This window comes from Dermacentor silvarum, chromosome 3 (genome assembly GCF_013339745.2).
Source record: "Dermacentor silvarum isolate Dsil-2018 chromosome 3, BIME_Dsil_1.4, whole genome shotgun sequence".
NCBI lineage: Eukaryota > Metazoa > Arthropoda > Arachnida > Ixodida > Ixodidae > Dermacentor > Dermacentor silvarum.
In genome coordinates this window covers 116,263,030-116,277,398 of record NC_051156.1, presented here as the reverse complement: position 1 = coordinate 116,277,398, position 14,369 = coordinate 116,263,030, and the positions used below count along the sequence as shown (strand labels likewise).

The following is a 14,369-nucleotide window of genomic DNA, read 5'->3' as shown; positions in this document are numbered from 1 at the left end:
CGCAACGAGACTAGATATATTTTACGTGAGTGAGGACTTAATACATGCCGTAGCAGTGGTCACAGTTGGTTCCTTTTCCGCATACGCGGGTCACATTTTGGATCATTACCCTATAATGCATTTCCATGAGCCTGCCAGACCCGCGTTTTGAAGGCGAGCATCACTGGAGGTTAGATCGGGCAGTACTGATGGACTTAGAAGCCAATGTCATCCTTCGTGCAAAGATTTCTAGTACACTGGCAAACAGTAACGACCCGTTCTGGAGTGGGACGACTTAAAATCAGTGTGGCAATACTGGGCTAGAGAAGCAGGCCGGAATATCAAAGTAAGGCTTACATGCCAGCTAAGTGAAACGCTTACAAGAATCAGGATAGTAAAAGCTGGTGTCCCCTTGACCCCATCCACAAGAGAATTTCGCGAAACACTGCGGGCTAGGTATGATCGTCTCTGGCTGAGATCAGCTCAGAAAGGTAATTCGTACGAGCAGGACACCATACTTCGCGACGGACCGGAATTGACACGGTTGTTGAGTTCATGGCACGCACAGGACTAAACAGGTGGATTCGTGACATCCGTGTTCCTACCGGATGGTTCCGTCTCTGAAAACGCCTCTGACATCGAGAGAGTATTCTTCGATTACTTCTCAAACCTCTTTTCAGAAATTCACACACCTGACCCAGGCTTAGTAGGAAGGACGTTAGACTTTCTGCCCGAAAGTTCCGCAGTTACCAATTTATGTTAGCGAAGACCTCCTAAGGCCCACTACACTTGCGGAAGTGCATTCTGTGCTAGGAGCGATGAAAGTAGGATTGGCTCCCGGTCCTGATGGTCTACCAACCGAATTTTGCAAGGAATTTTACAAGCAACATTCAACTAAATTTTGAATACTCAAGTGCTCCCGAAGTCCTTTGCACAAGGCAGGCTCATTCTACTTCCCAAAGACGGCAAAGATCGCAGCTACCCTGCTTCTTGGCGTTCGATCACGGTGTTTAAGTCGGATTACAAGATATTCGCCACAGTAATAGTGAATAGGCTCAAACTATACTGGCCCGATGTAATTTGCTGTGAGCAAACCGGTTCGGTTGTCGGCAGGAAAGTCTTCAGTGCGTTGTCGCTAACCCGTGATCTTTTAGCTTATACTGAACATACGAAGACGCCAGGTTCGTGCGTGTCATTGGACCAAGAGCACGCCTTTGACAGAGTCAGGCACGAATACCTTTTTGGGGCACTGCGCATGTACGGCTTTGAACCAGAAGTTACCGATTTGTTCCGGGAAATATACCGGGACATGTCGAGCATCTTGGTCTTAACCGGAGTGGCAAAGGAAACGATAAGACTAAGTAGGGGGCGTCCGACAGGGATGCGCATTAAGCCCGATGCTTTTCGTCCTGTGCATAGACCCCTTTATTCGATCGATATGCGCTGATCAGAAAGTGCGCAGCCTTCCGCTCACGGGCAAATCGGCGATAACGGTTTCAGCAGTTTCAGCGTATGCCGAAGACGTGACCGTGTTTATGAGAGACGCAGACAGTTTTCTTCAAGTGCCGAGGCGCTTCGACGAGTATGGAAGCATATCGGGGGCGAAACTGAACATGGCCAAAAGCTTAGACCGGGCATGTCACACAACCTTAAAATAGCAGGAAAGATTAGGCTTCTGAGAGTAGAGTTCGATCGATCTGGCGTCGCGCCAGATGTATGGGAACCGCTCGTCCAAGAGTTTAAGCATGCTACTCAGAGGGCAAAACTCTGCAATTTCTCTTTTGCAGAGAAAGCCTATCGTGTTAAGTGTATTTTTCTGGTACATTTCTTTTATGTTGCTCGTGTCGCACTTCCTCCGAGACCGGTGCTGCAGGCCCTCAGCCACGCCGTTTTCTCTGTCTTCTGGGATGGCGGCACAGGGCGTCTGCAGAGGGACGCCCTAGGATTACCAAGGCATCTCGGGGGTTTCAGCCTGCCCTGTATCGAAACGATAACGCTACTGCTTGGTCTTACGACACTTATGACAATCCTAGATGACGTAGGTACAGCCGCAAGGCCACTCGCCATGTATTTCCTAGGTCCACTTAGGAGGGTACTAGTCCCCCGAGTGTTAGGGAATGTGTGCCCGAGTGCTGAAGACACGCCACAGCACTACAGGGCACTCATCTCGCTCTTCCGAAAACTCGTCGCCATCGACCCCGAGGTAGAGCCAAGAGAATGTAGTGCCGGCGCGGCTCCGGGAAACGCTCGCATCCACCCGGTCCACCTTGAATAGCCCACAACCGACGTTTCCATGGTTGGAATTAACGTCAACTAGACTCTCCAAGAAAGTAGTGGGCATGCAGTGGGAAAGGGCATAGAGAATCCTGCCTACACTAGAACGCCTACAGCGCTGGGTCCAGCACGCGAATTGTCCCAACTGCGGAAACAGAGACAGCGGCACACGTTGTCGCAAGTTGTGTGGTAGCCACGACCTTCTGGCGTCTCGTGCATCGATGCATGCCAAGTATAGGCGTGGCCCAGTATTACACTACGGGCCGGTGTCCCCGAGGCGCCTACGGAAGGCTCGTCCTCGCCGCCGGGGAATGTGTCCTTTGGCGAAGCCGTTGCGGGGTGGTTGGCGGTCGCCGACGCCTGCGGCTGCAATGGCCTTTGCTGGCTCACCTTAGGACGATTACGCTTCCTAGAGACCCAAGTGGTTACACACGGCGAAGTCGAGTTCCTGCGGCACTGTATCTCTGGTACTTTTATCTCTGGTAGATGGCTATGTTAGACGTTCTGTGGTCTTTACTGATGTGGAAGTGTTCTAATTTGTTTGTGCTACGGGGCCGAACAGCGTCCACCTTTTGTTGTCGGTGTCAGCAACACTCGTGTCTCTTTGTGAACTGTTTGCGTGCAGCTAGTCCGCTCGGATAAGTCAGTGAGATTGTAGGAGAGCTGAGTAGTCCTCCCTGTGCACTACCTTACCACCAGCGTTGTTCTCAGCAATGTATGAGTCCGCTGTGTTCGCTTTGGTATTTCGAAAGTAAACTATTATAAAGGAGATTTATTGAGGTTCGAAGTGAAAGCCGGTCGTAGGATGAACCGAGCACAGTCCTCTCGCTCGAGCTCGAGCCATCCTGGCGACTTAGTTGTCCAGAAGGACGATAAAATGGTGGTACGGCTTGAGACGCTGAACGTGAACGACTTCGCGGTTTCGACGTCGCATGTCGGACGGCAGCGTGAGCGGCTCAACCAGGTAATTAACGGGTGATGATCTCTCGAGAACGCGGTATGGCCCGTCGTACTTCGGAAGGAGTTTTGAAACGAGCCCAGGCGTGCGGTGTGGCACAAACAACCAGACGAGGGCGCCCGGGAGAAAAGTAGGAGTCGAGTTCTGGGGTGTCGTGAACGGCTTTTTGACGGTTCTGGTCGTCTGAGGTGAATTGGCGGGCCAGCTGGCGGCATTCTTCGGCGTGTCTGGCTGCTTCCGAGATCGGCAGGCATTCGGATGGGTCCGGCCGGTAGGGTAGAATGGTGTCGATTGTGTGCGAAGGATGACAGCCGTAAAGAAGGTAAAAGGGTGAGAATCCGGTAGTGGCCTGAGTCGCGGTGTTGTAGGCGTAGGTGACAAACGGAAGAACTAGGTCCCAATTAGTGTGATCAGGTGAAACGTACATGGTGAGCATGTCACCAAGAGTTCGATTGAAGTGATCCGTGGTACCGTTAGTCTGTGGGTGCATTGCCGGCAGTGCATTTACGATGAACAATAGTGCATGTAGCGAGTAGTTGTTCGATGACTTCAGATAAGAAGGCGCGGCCTCTGTCGCTTAAAAGTTCACGTGGACCTGCATGACGAAGGAGGAAACGGCGTAGCATGAAATTGGCGACCTCCTGCGCTGTAGCATTTGGTAGAGAAGCAGTCTCCGCATAACGTGTTAAGTGGTCTACCGCAACGATGATCCACCTGTTGCCTGTAGGACTCAACGGAAGGGGTCCGTAGAGATCTATGCCCACGCGATCAAAGGGTCGGGATGGGCATTCTAAAGGCTGGCGTTCACTGGCGGAGTTGTGCGGTGGCGCTTTGCGGCGTTGGCACTCATGACAAGAGCGGACGAAGTTGCGAACTAAATTTACATTCCCCGCCAGTAATAGCGGTTTCGAAGTCTTTCGTTGGTCTTGAAGACTCCCGCATGGCCACACTGAGGGTCGACGTTGAACGAGGAGCAGATCTCTAACCGTAAGGTTCCCGGAATGACGAGTAACCATGTGCGTCCCTCTGGGGCATAGTTGCGTCGATACAGTAGCTGGTCTCGAATCGCAAAATGAGGAACTTGGCGCCGAAGCGTTCGTGACGCTGGAACTTTCGACGTATCTGAGAGAAGGTCGAACAGAGATGCAGTCCAGGGATCATTACGCTGTGCAGCAGCGATAGTGTCAAAGTCCAGAGATGACAATGTGCACTCGCAGGAGAAGTCGTGACTGGCCTTCGGGGGAAGCGGTGATCGGGATAGCGCGTCAGCGTCGCAGTGCTTTCGCCCGGAACGGTAAACCACGCGGATGTCGTATTCCTGAATTCGCAACGCCCAGCGGGCAAGGCGGCCCGATGGGTCTTATAGTGTTGACAGCCAACATAGTGCGTGGTGGTCGGCCACTACGTCAAAAGATCAGCCGTATAAATATGAGCGAAACTTGCCAAGCGCCCACACAATGGCCAAACACTCCGTTTCTGTTACGCTGTAATTGGTCTCCGCCTTGGTTAACGTGCGACTCGCGTATGCGACGACGTATTGTGTGTGGCCAGGTTGACGTTGTGCCAACACAGCGCCAAGGCCTACACCACTTGCGTCAGTATGAATTTCGGTTGGCGCGTGAGGGTCAAAATGGCGAATAATGGGTGGCGTCGTGAGATGACGGCGCAACGTTGTGAAGGCGTCGTCACACTCTGGAGACCATCATGAGAGATCTCTAGAGCCACGAAGGAGCTGCGTGAGAGGTGATATAATTGACGCAAAGTTTCGAACGAATCGGCGAAAGTAAGAACAGAGGCCGATGAAACTGCGTAGCTCTTAGTTAGTGGTACGTTTTGGGAACGCAGTAACAGCACGTAGCTTCTCGGGATCCGGGCGAATGCCCTCCTTTGACACGACATGGCCTAAAATTGTGAGCTGACGAACAGCAAATCGACATTTCTTCAGGTTAAGTTGCAAGCCGGCGTTGGTCAAGCAAGTGAGTACGTACTGGAGGCGGAGCAGGTGCGTTGCCAAATCAGAGGCGAACACCACAATGTCGTCAAGATAGCAAAGAGATTTTCCATTTGAGGCCACGCAGAACATTATCCATCATTCTTTCGAACGTAGCAGGTGCGTTGCAAAGTCCGAAAGCCATGACGGTGAATTCATACAAGCCGTCTGGTGTAACAAAGACAGTTTTCGGGCGATCGGCCTCTGCCATCGGAACCTGCCAGTAGCCTGACCGCAAATCCAGCGAAGAAAAGAACTAGGCTCCCTGCAAACAGTCCAGAGCATCATCGATGCGTGGTAATGGGTAGACGTCCTTCAGTGTGATCTTGTTCAACCTTCTAAAATCAACGCAGAAGCAAATGGAACCGTCTTTCTTTGTGACGAGTACCACGGGAGAGGCCCATGGGCTTTGTGAAAGTTGAATGACGCCTCGACGAAGCATGTTATCGACCTGTTCTGCAATGACGCGACGTTCAGTAGCGGACACGCGATATGGTCTTTGTCGCAGCGGTGAGTGAGCGCCAGTGTCGATGTGCCGTTCGACTGACGATGCACGGCCCAGAGTTGTTTGCGCAATGTCGAAAGAACGGCGGAAGTGCTGAAGGATTGCGAGAAGTTGAGATCGCTGCGAATGTGTCAGATCTTCGGCGATGAATGGGCTGAATACATCTGTCCACGCTGAGTCGGCTACGGAGAGGGCACTCAGTTCATGAACGGCAGTAGAAGGCACTTCGTCGAGGACGGAGACAATTCGTGTTGAATCAACCGACTCGATGTAACCAAGGCATTCGCGGCGGAGCAGTGATAGCAGCGATGAAAGATGATTGTAAATGGGCATCGTGCTGACACCGACGGCGAGGTCAAGAGCTGCAAATGGCAAAGGAAGCGCTTTTCGGGTAACAAAGTGATGAAAGGGCACGAAGAAGACCGTCCCGTTGGATATATTACTACACGAGACTGCTACGAATGCTGAAGAGCACGGGGGAATACAGGTGTCTTCTTTCACGACAAGTTTAGCGGAAGGATGAGCATCGACCGAGGCCAGGTCACCAAGTTTGGAAAGTTCAATCTCAGCCCGAGTGCAATTGATGATGGCATAGTGGTGTGAGAGAAAATCCCATCCTAGAATAACAGCGTGGGAGCATCATGAAAAAACTACGAACTCAATCGTGTATAAAACGTTGTGTATGGTCACACGGGCCGTACAAGCAGCGGTAGGGTGAATGGGTCGAGCACTTGCCGTTCAAAAGACAATCCATACAGAGACGTCGTCACTTTACGAAGTGAGGGGCAAAATCTCGCATCCATAACTGAACCAGCTGCACCGGTATCGACGAGGGCGACTGTAGCGACATCTATGACAAACACATCAATGACATTGACAGGTAAAGGAGGAGGACTTCGGCATGTCGACACTTGCGCAGTTCTTGCCTCGGGAACTGCGTCGTCTAGTTTCCCTCTTCGTTAGAGACAGGTCGCTGACGCATATGGGAAAGCGATCGGCGACGTGGGGAGGGTGACCGGAAGCGTTCGAAGCGAGGATGGCGATCAGTCTAGGAGCGAGCTGGTGATGGATCGAAGGGTCCGTAAGGCGCATTTGGATCGGGCGGCACATAGGACGCTCGCCGATCGTCATCGAACGCCTGCGATCGGTGGCGGCAGGACCTTGCGACGTGACCGGGATGCCTACATGCAAAGCACATACGGCGATTGTCCGGCGTACGCCACGGGTTAGCGACGGTAGTGCTGGCCCAGGGAACGGGAGGAGGAGGGTGGCGCACAGGCTGCTGGAAACGTGGTACGGGCGCACTGCGAGGGGCCATTGCAGCAACCGCAGCATAAGTGACCGGTGTTGCCACATCATCCTGCTGGGCAACAGCTGGCAGCGCTTTCGCGACCTCTTTATGGATCACATTACGGAGAAGAGACGGCAAAGTGCTGGCAGACTCCGGAGTGATGGACACCAGAGATATCTGTCGTGCAACTTCTTCGCGGACGAAATCTTTGATTTGGGCTATCAGGGAGGCTTGTTCAGGGCCGGTGGTCAGGCTGCAGAGTGACGCCGCATTAGGTGTGGGATGTCGCCTTGTCAGAGCTCGCTGCTTTCGCAATTCATCATAGCTCTGGCACAAGCTGATAACGTCGCCAACAGTGCGCGGGTCCTTGACCAGAAGCATCTGGAACGCGTCATCATCGATTCCCTTCATGACGTGCTTGAACTTTTCCGCTTCCGTCATGGCAGCGTTCACGCGCCGGCACAAATCGAGAACGTCTTCTATATAGCTGGTGAACGTCGCACCTGTGTCCTGTGCGCGTGTACGCAAACGCTGCTCGGCTCGGAGTTTCGTGACGGCCGGTCGGTCAAATACTTCGGTAATCGACGTCTTGAAAGCCGACCACGTTCGGATATCCCTCTCATGATTTCGGAACCAGAGACTGGCGACGCCCGCAAGATAGAAGGATACGTAAGCCAGCTTGTCCGAGTCATTCCATTTGTTGTGAACGCTCACCCGTTCATAGGATAACAGCCACTCTTCAACGTCGTTGTCGTCGGTTCCGCTGAAGATGGGAGGCTCCCGCTGGCGAACGGTGCCAGCGCAAGGGACGGGTGGCGATGGAAGAGTCTGCTGGTCGGCGTCCGGCATGGCAGAGGGTAGCGTCCGCGAACGAAGTTCCAGGATGGTAGAGTGGAACGTTACCCAGCACGGCTCCACCCCTTATAAAGGAGATTTATTGAGGTTCGAAGTGAGAGCCGGTCGTAGGATGAACCGAGCACAGTCTTCTCGCTCGAGCTTCTGCTGCGCGCTTGATGCTGCCGGTGCTGCTGACTCTGCACCGACGTTCATCTTCCTTAAACTATTTTCATCTGTCCTTGATGTGTGGGCGCTCTGTCCGTTGCATGGGTCGCGCAGTGTGCTGCGACCGTAATCGATATCAGGGCAAGACTGTTAAAAAATTAGAGGGACGTTCACTTCGTGAACGTGGGGAGGAAATAAGAGAAAGGCAGAAGGCAGGGAGGTTAACCAGGATAACGTCCGGTTGGCTACCCTACACCGGGGGAATGGGAAGAGGGAACACAAAGATGACAGGGAGAGAGAGGAGGGAAGGAAAGAAGAGAAATGAGCGGTTAGTTCGCTGACGCGTGTGTTAGTGCACTAATAGTCACAGACGTTGACACAAGCCCGTCGTCCTCAAGAAGCACAAAAGTGCCTTCACCGCTTTATGGGCCGACGAGCGATGGGGGCGGTGTTCCAGCAGCACCTGCACGGAAAGCGTCCGATTGTCCAGTTTTTTTAGCGCGTTAGCGAGTTCTTGTCTTTCTTGGGCATATCGTGGACAGTGGCACAGCAGGTGGTCAATAGTTTCGTCGGTGCCGCAGACCTCGCATGCTGCACTGTCGGTCACTCCAATCAATGTAGAGTATGCCTTTGTGAAGGCAACTCCTAACCAAAGGCGACAGAGAAGCGAAGCTTCACGTCGAGGAAGTCCGAATGGAGGTCGGAGTTGCAGTGACGGGTTTAATTGATGCAGTCGTGTTAATCGTAAGTTTGGCGAGTTCCACTCGGTCAGTGAGAGACTGCGTGCCAGGTGTCGAAGCTGCCTTGCGGCGTCTGTCCTCGAAAGTGGAATTGGAACGCGGAGCTCTTCTTGGTGTGATGTGCGAGCAGCGTTGTCTGCGGAATCATTGCCACTGATTCCACAATGACCAGGTACCCATTGAAATACAACCTCGTGGCCTTTTTGTTGGACGTGATGGTGAAGTTTCACTGTTTCGTATGTCAACTGTTCATGACAGCCGCGTCGGAGAACTGACTGCACGCACTGTAATGCCGGTTTTGAGTCTGAAAACACAGCCCATTTTGTAGGTCTTTCAGAGTCAATGAATTCTAGTGCACGACGCAGAGCCGTTAGTTCTGCTGCCGTTGAGGTCGTGACATGCGATGTCTTGAACCGCAGTGTTATTCCTCGCGTTGGTATAACCACCGCACCACCAGAACTGGACGACGTAGTCGATCCATCGGTATAGATGTGCACGTGGTTGCTGTACTTTTCATGCAAGAGGAGTAAGCTCAGTTGTTTTAGAGCAGGGGCCGGTACATCTGATTTCTTCTGTAGTCCTGGAATCGTTATATGTACTTGTGGACGGCTCAAACACCACGGAGGAAGCACTGGCTTGGCCGCAGGTGCGTACCCTGAAGTAAACGATGCACGATGTGCACTGACAGTAGCGCTAAATGTCGAGCAGGTCCTTTCAGCAGTGAGGCTCGCCAGGTGGTGGGAAGGGGTCCTAGCATAGTGTCTGAGATGCGTACGCATTGTCTCAACGGCAATGTGCGTCGTGATTGGGTAATCCTGGGCAATGGCAATGGTTTCAGCCGTTGACGCACTGCGTGGTAGGCCAAGACATATCTTAAGGGCTTGGGCTTGAATGCTTTGAATCATGCGGAGGTTAGTCTTGCAGGTGTTGGATATTGCAGGCAGGCTGTACCGAAGGAATCCAACGAACAGCACCATGTACAGCTGTAACATACCGTGTATGGATACTCCCCAACTTTTTCCTGCAAGGAACCTGAACAGGTGACAGATAGCAGACAGCCACTTTTTCACGTAATTCACGTGCGGAGTCCAAGACAGGTCTCTGTCAATTACGACTCCCAGGAACCTGTGACTTCTGCTGTATGGTATAAGTTGTCTGTTAATTGATATTCCGTAAGCAGACATTCGCTTCCTGGTGAATGCCACCATTGCGCCCTTTCCACATGAAATTTCAAGTCCTTGTTGACGAAGGTAGCAAGATGTCATTGTGGCTGACTTCTGAAGCCGAGCGCGAAGCTGAAGTCGTGTTACACCTGATGCCCAAATGCAGATGTCGTCCGCATAGATGGAAAGTTGTACGGTGCTTGGCAGGTTGTCAACTAATCCAATAAGGGTTAGATTGAAAAGCGTCGGGCTAAGCACTCCGCCTTGAGGCACTCCTCGGCTACCGTAATGCTCGGATGTCGGGTCATTTTCAGTGTGCACGTAGAATGATCTTCTCTGTAAGTAGCTGCGCACCCACATATATATCTTACCACCAAGTCCTACTGCTTCTAACGCGCCAAGGATAGCTTCATGGGTGACATTATCGTAAGCCCCTTTAACCTCTAGAAACAGAGCAGCAGATAGTCGTTTACAGGCCTTCTGGTGTTGCGCAAATGTTACCAAGTCAACAACGTTGTCTGTAGACGAACGGCCACGCCTGAAACCGGTCATAGCGTCTGGGTAGATTTCATAGTACTCTAAGTACCATTCCAGACGTGTTAAAATCATTCTTTCCATTGTTTTTCCAACGCAACTTGCAAGTGCGATAGGACGGTATGAGGAAATGTCCAAAGGCGACTTGCCAGCTTTGAGAAGTGGAATGAGGCGACTTGACTTCCATTCCTGCGGAACCGTACCCGTCTGCCAGGAGTCGTTGTATAGGAGCAAGAGTGCTTTCCGAGCTTGGTCTCCTAGGTTACACAGGGCACGGTACGTAATGCCGTCAGGTCCTGGCGCTGAAGAACGCCTGCACAAAGCCAGCGCAGCTTCTAGTTCTTCCATAGAAAACGGGCACTCCATGCGGGGATCGCGTGAGAACAGTGGGTGGTCGAGCGTCCCCGTTCCCGTTCCATCGGAATTTGCCTCGCCAGCAATCTTTCTGCAGAAAGATTCAGTGACATCAATCTCCCTACATTGTAGATGTAGTGCCAGAGATTTAAATGGGTGGCGCTGACCAAAGGTTGTTCGTGAACGTGAGTTGCGCGCAAGCGTATGGACGCCGCGTACGTGCACCGCGGCGTCGAAGCACCAACGGAAAGGGCGCGAACGAGGTCGTGGACGCTACATTGATCTCGACGGTGCGACGCCTGGTGATGGTGACACTTGTGTAACGTCGCCAACAGCTTGGATGTACAGAGGGGTCTACTGTTAAAGGGAACACCGGAGCGCGTGGCGTCTGCTCGGCGCCACCACCGCTCGGTGGCTGCAACAAGTTTCGCGCAGGCGCAGTGAGCGCTGTGGGCGATGCTCTTTAGTCATCTGCTAAAGTCCTTGTATAAGAAAAGTACCACCATCCTTTGATAAACGCCGCTTCTCTCTCTCCTGTATCTCCGATTGGACGATGATAGCGCCCCCCCCCCCCCTTTAAGTTCTTTATATTTTTTTTCTGCCTCAGAACCATGTTGAAAGTCCTCTGCGCAGCCGCAGTCGCCGGCGGCCGCGGCGGCGCGCGCCCGGCCTGAAAGCTTCAACGTAGACTTTCTAGGTGCGCCACCGTCGACTTGGCTTTCGAAAGCAAAAAGTAAAGAAAAAAGCAAGCGCTTTAGGAGAGGAGGCTGCGGAGGAAAGAGTAGATGGCGGTACTTTTCTTATATAGGGAGTTTAGTCATCTGCTACCGTCTGCTGCCGCTCTTCGGATGGTAGAGAAGCAAGCCGATCACGCCTTTTTAAAGTAGGCCGGTGAGTTCATGGCCACACACTGATAGCCAATCATTGCAAAGCTGAAGCAAAGTTAGACGAGGCAAAATATTACCAAGCAGGTATATTTGCCGTTTCAGCTTACAAGACAAACATGACCATTTTTTACGGATGTCTCTTTGTGGCACAGCTATATTAGAGAATACTTCTCCGTGTGTAGTGGCCATCTCATTTGTACTACTGCATATTGGAGTCGCTGCAGTGCGTAGGCTGCACAAAGAATCCACAAGCGCCTTTAACGAGCATATTAATTTATAAAGAGCTATCACACGAGTTTTCGTTGAATCATATGAATTTACGTGCACAGTAAACATTTTTTGAGGCAGGCAAATCTTTATGAAACGATAAGGCAGCCAAAAAACGGCACGGTCATTCCTGCTGATAAGGGCATTTATCTGATTATACATCAATCCAGTCACTTTCCTTCCAGCTGGAAGGAAAATTTCTGCGTTCAAACAGGAATTAGGCGAGCTGCTTGCTTCGCGACGATCCTGAAGCACGGCAGCTGACCGTAGCAGACGACGAAAGATCATCGCCCACAGCGCTCACTGCGCCAGCGCTACACTCGTTGCGGCCGCCGACCGGCGGTAGCGCCGAGCAGACGCCACGCGCTCCGGTGTTCTCTTTAACAGTGGACCCCTCTGCACATCCACTATCACACGGTGGAATGGAGGCGGAAATTTCTTTATGAAAGCTGAATTTTAGGCTAGTTGGTTTTCCTACCATGCTTGATAGCCTTAGCTTGACGTTTACTGACCGTTCCACTCAGACCAGTTTTCTGGACACACGTTCTCAGCAAAAGCGCTAGAGCGCTTGCGCACAACGCTCATGCCAGCAGCGCAAGGTATAACGATGCCCACTCACCGCTTCCGAGCTGATCGAGCGGAACGTGATAGTGCGTACACATCTCTGTTGCATGGACACCGGCTGTGCGTTGTCGCTCACACATCTGGAGACCTTCATCCGAGCTTATTAGACAATAGACCAGTTTCCTTGTCCTAGCAGGACGTACCTTCAATCTCACCTTCTTACGCGCAGCAGGTGAGCAGTGGTCGCTCACCTGCTGGTCTAATCTTGGGAATTCTTATCTTGCGGAACTTACTTCTCATCAGAACCAGCGTATTGCCGAAAGACTGTCCAAGCAAGTACAACTTTAGCTTATTGTGTCATTGAAATATTCGCCGCCATGTAAGTTTCACTGCCTACGATGTTAAAAGCATATATAGGACATCACTAAAGCCTTCATCATATTTCCCTTTCAGTTGCGACAATTTTTGCATCATGCGTCATATACTCGTAGATGTTACCAGTTACACGCACTTGTCGGCTCTCCTTGAAATGACCTTAAGGTGGGATAGTGTGAGCATCTGCCAGCGCTCTGTTTGCTAAAGTATTTAATCACTGGTTCCCAAATTCGTTGCAAACAATTTCAAAAGACTCGTCGTGCGTCATTTCTCCCGTTAATGAGCGCACATTGGCTTCTTCCTTTAGCTACAGTAGCTGTACCATACAGGATCCTTCATAATGTCGGCCTTTGGGCTTCATTTAGGGGGGAGGGGGGATACACTTTATTTGCAGATGTGAGCCGACAGTAGAATCGTCGGAGGTTGGCGGCGTCCTTAGTCCAGCATGCCGTGGGCCTAAGCCGATAGCTTGACCAGGTTCACCAGGCAATGCTGGTCCTCATGGTTCAGGCTTGTCCGCTAGGCCTCCTACTGCTCGACGGTTGCTCCTGTAATGGGTGGTATCGATGTACTGTGCCCACACTCCCATACCATGTCGTAGAGGGTACTGGCCGCAGAGCAGAAGATGTAGTTGCAATTGTAGCTCGTAAGATACATATCGTGCAGCAGGGGGCCGTGCGGAAATGTGCTGGTCTGTAGTTTTCGGAACGTCGGCACCTCTTCTGTGGTCAGCTTGGCGTGCAGGGGTGGGGAGGTCTTCCTACCCAGTCTGTAGTGGATCAGGTTGTCTGTATACTGTCTCGAGGCCCCATCGTGTGGGTCTACCGGGGCTTGTGAACCCGATGACATGGCCTGGAAAATGATCTCGGGCAATGGCGTGAGTCGCTAGATTACCCGCTAGAAACTCGTGTTTCGGGATCCAGACATTGCATATATTTTGAAGATTGTCATGTTTATTTAAATTTTGCAGGGCTTGTTTTGTAATGCGACCTGTTTGGTAGATTCTGCATGCTTTTTGCGAGTCCGTGATGACTGTGATGTATTCTTCATGTCGCTTGCCCCTCGTGACCGCTAGGGCTTTCGCCGTTTCTTCTGCGGAGTCGAGAGAGAGAAATAACATTTATTAGCACCGAACTTTTATTAGCAGGAACTAAAGCCCAAGTCCGGGCCTTCTGGTAGGCTCATGCCTCCTGGCCCAGCACGCTCTTGACGTGCTGCACCAGAAGCGGCCACCATAGTTTTTTAAACCTTCGTGGGGGAGTGGTCCACTGCTCCCAGGTGCCAGGATGCTGGTTGTGTGGTAATTTGGAAAGTATGGCGTTTTTGAACATGGCGTTTGCAGGGCACTCCCACAAGATGTGTTTATTTTATGGATTGGCCCCACACTGTTTAACAGTGGGGAAGCTTGGGTCCCCGTTAATATAATGCGTATGGTGGATGTCTTCAGCGTTCGCCGCGAGGCCACTTCTACCTCTTCTATTTGGCC

The 14,369-nt window shown here is 51.8% G+C and overlaps 1 protein-coding gene across 1 annotated transcript in view; it reads right to left on the bottom strand.

Moving 5' to 3' along the window:
- LOC119445731 (uncharacterized) overlaps window positions 1-14,369 on the bottom strand; it is a 97,120-nt gene that overhangs the window by 28,045 nt on the left and 54,706 nt on the right. The gene's annotated exons all lie outside the window — the stretch shown is intronic.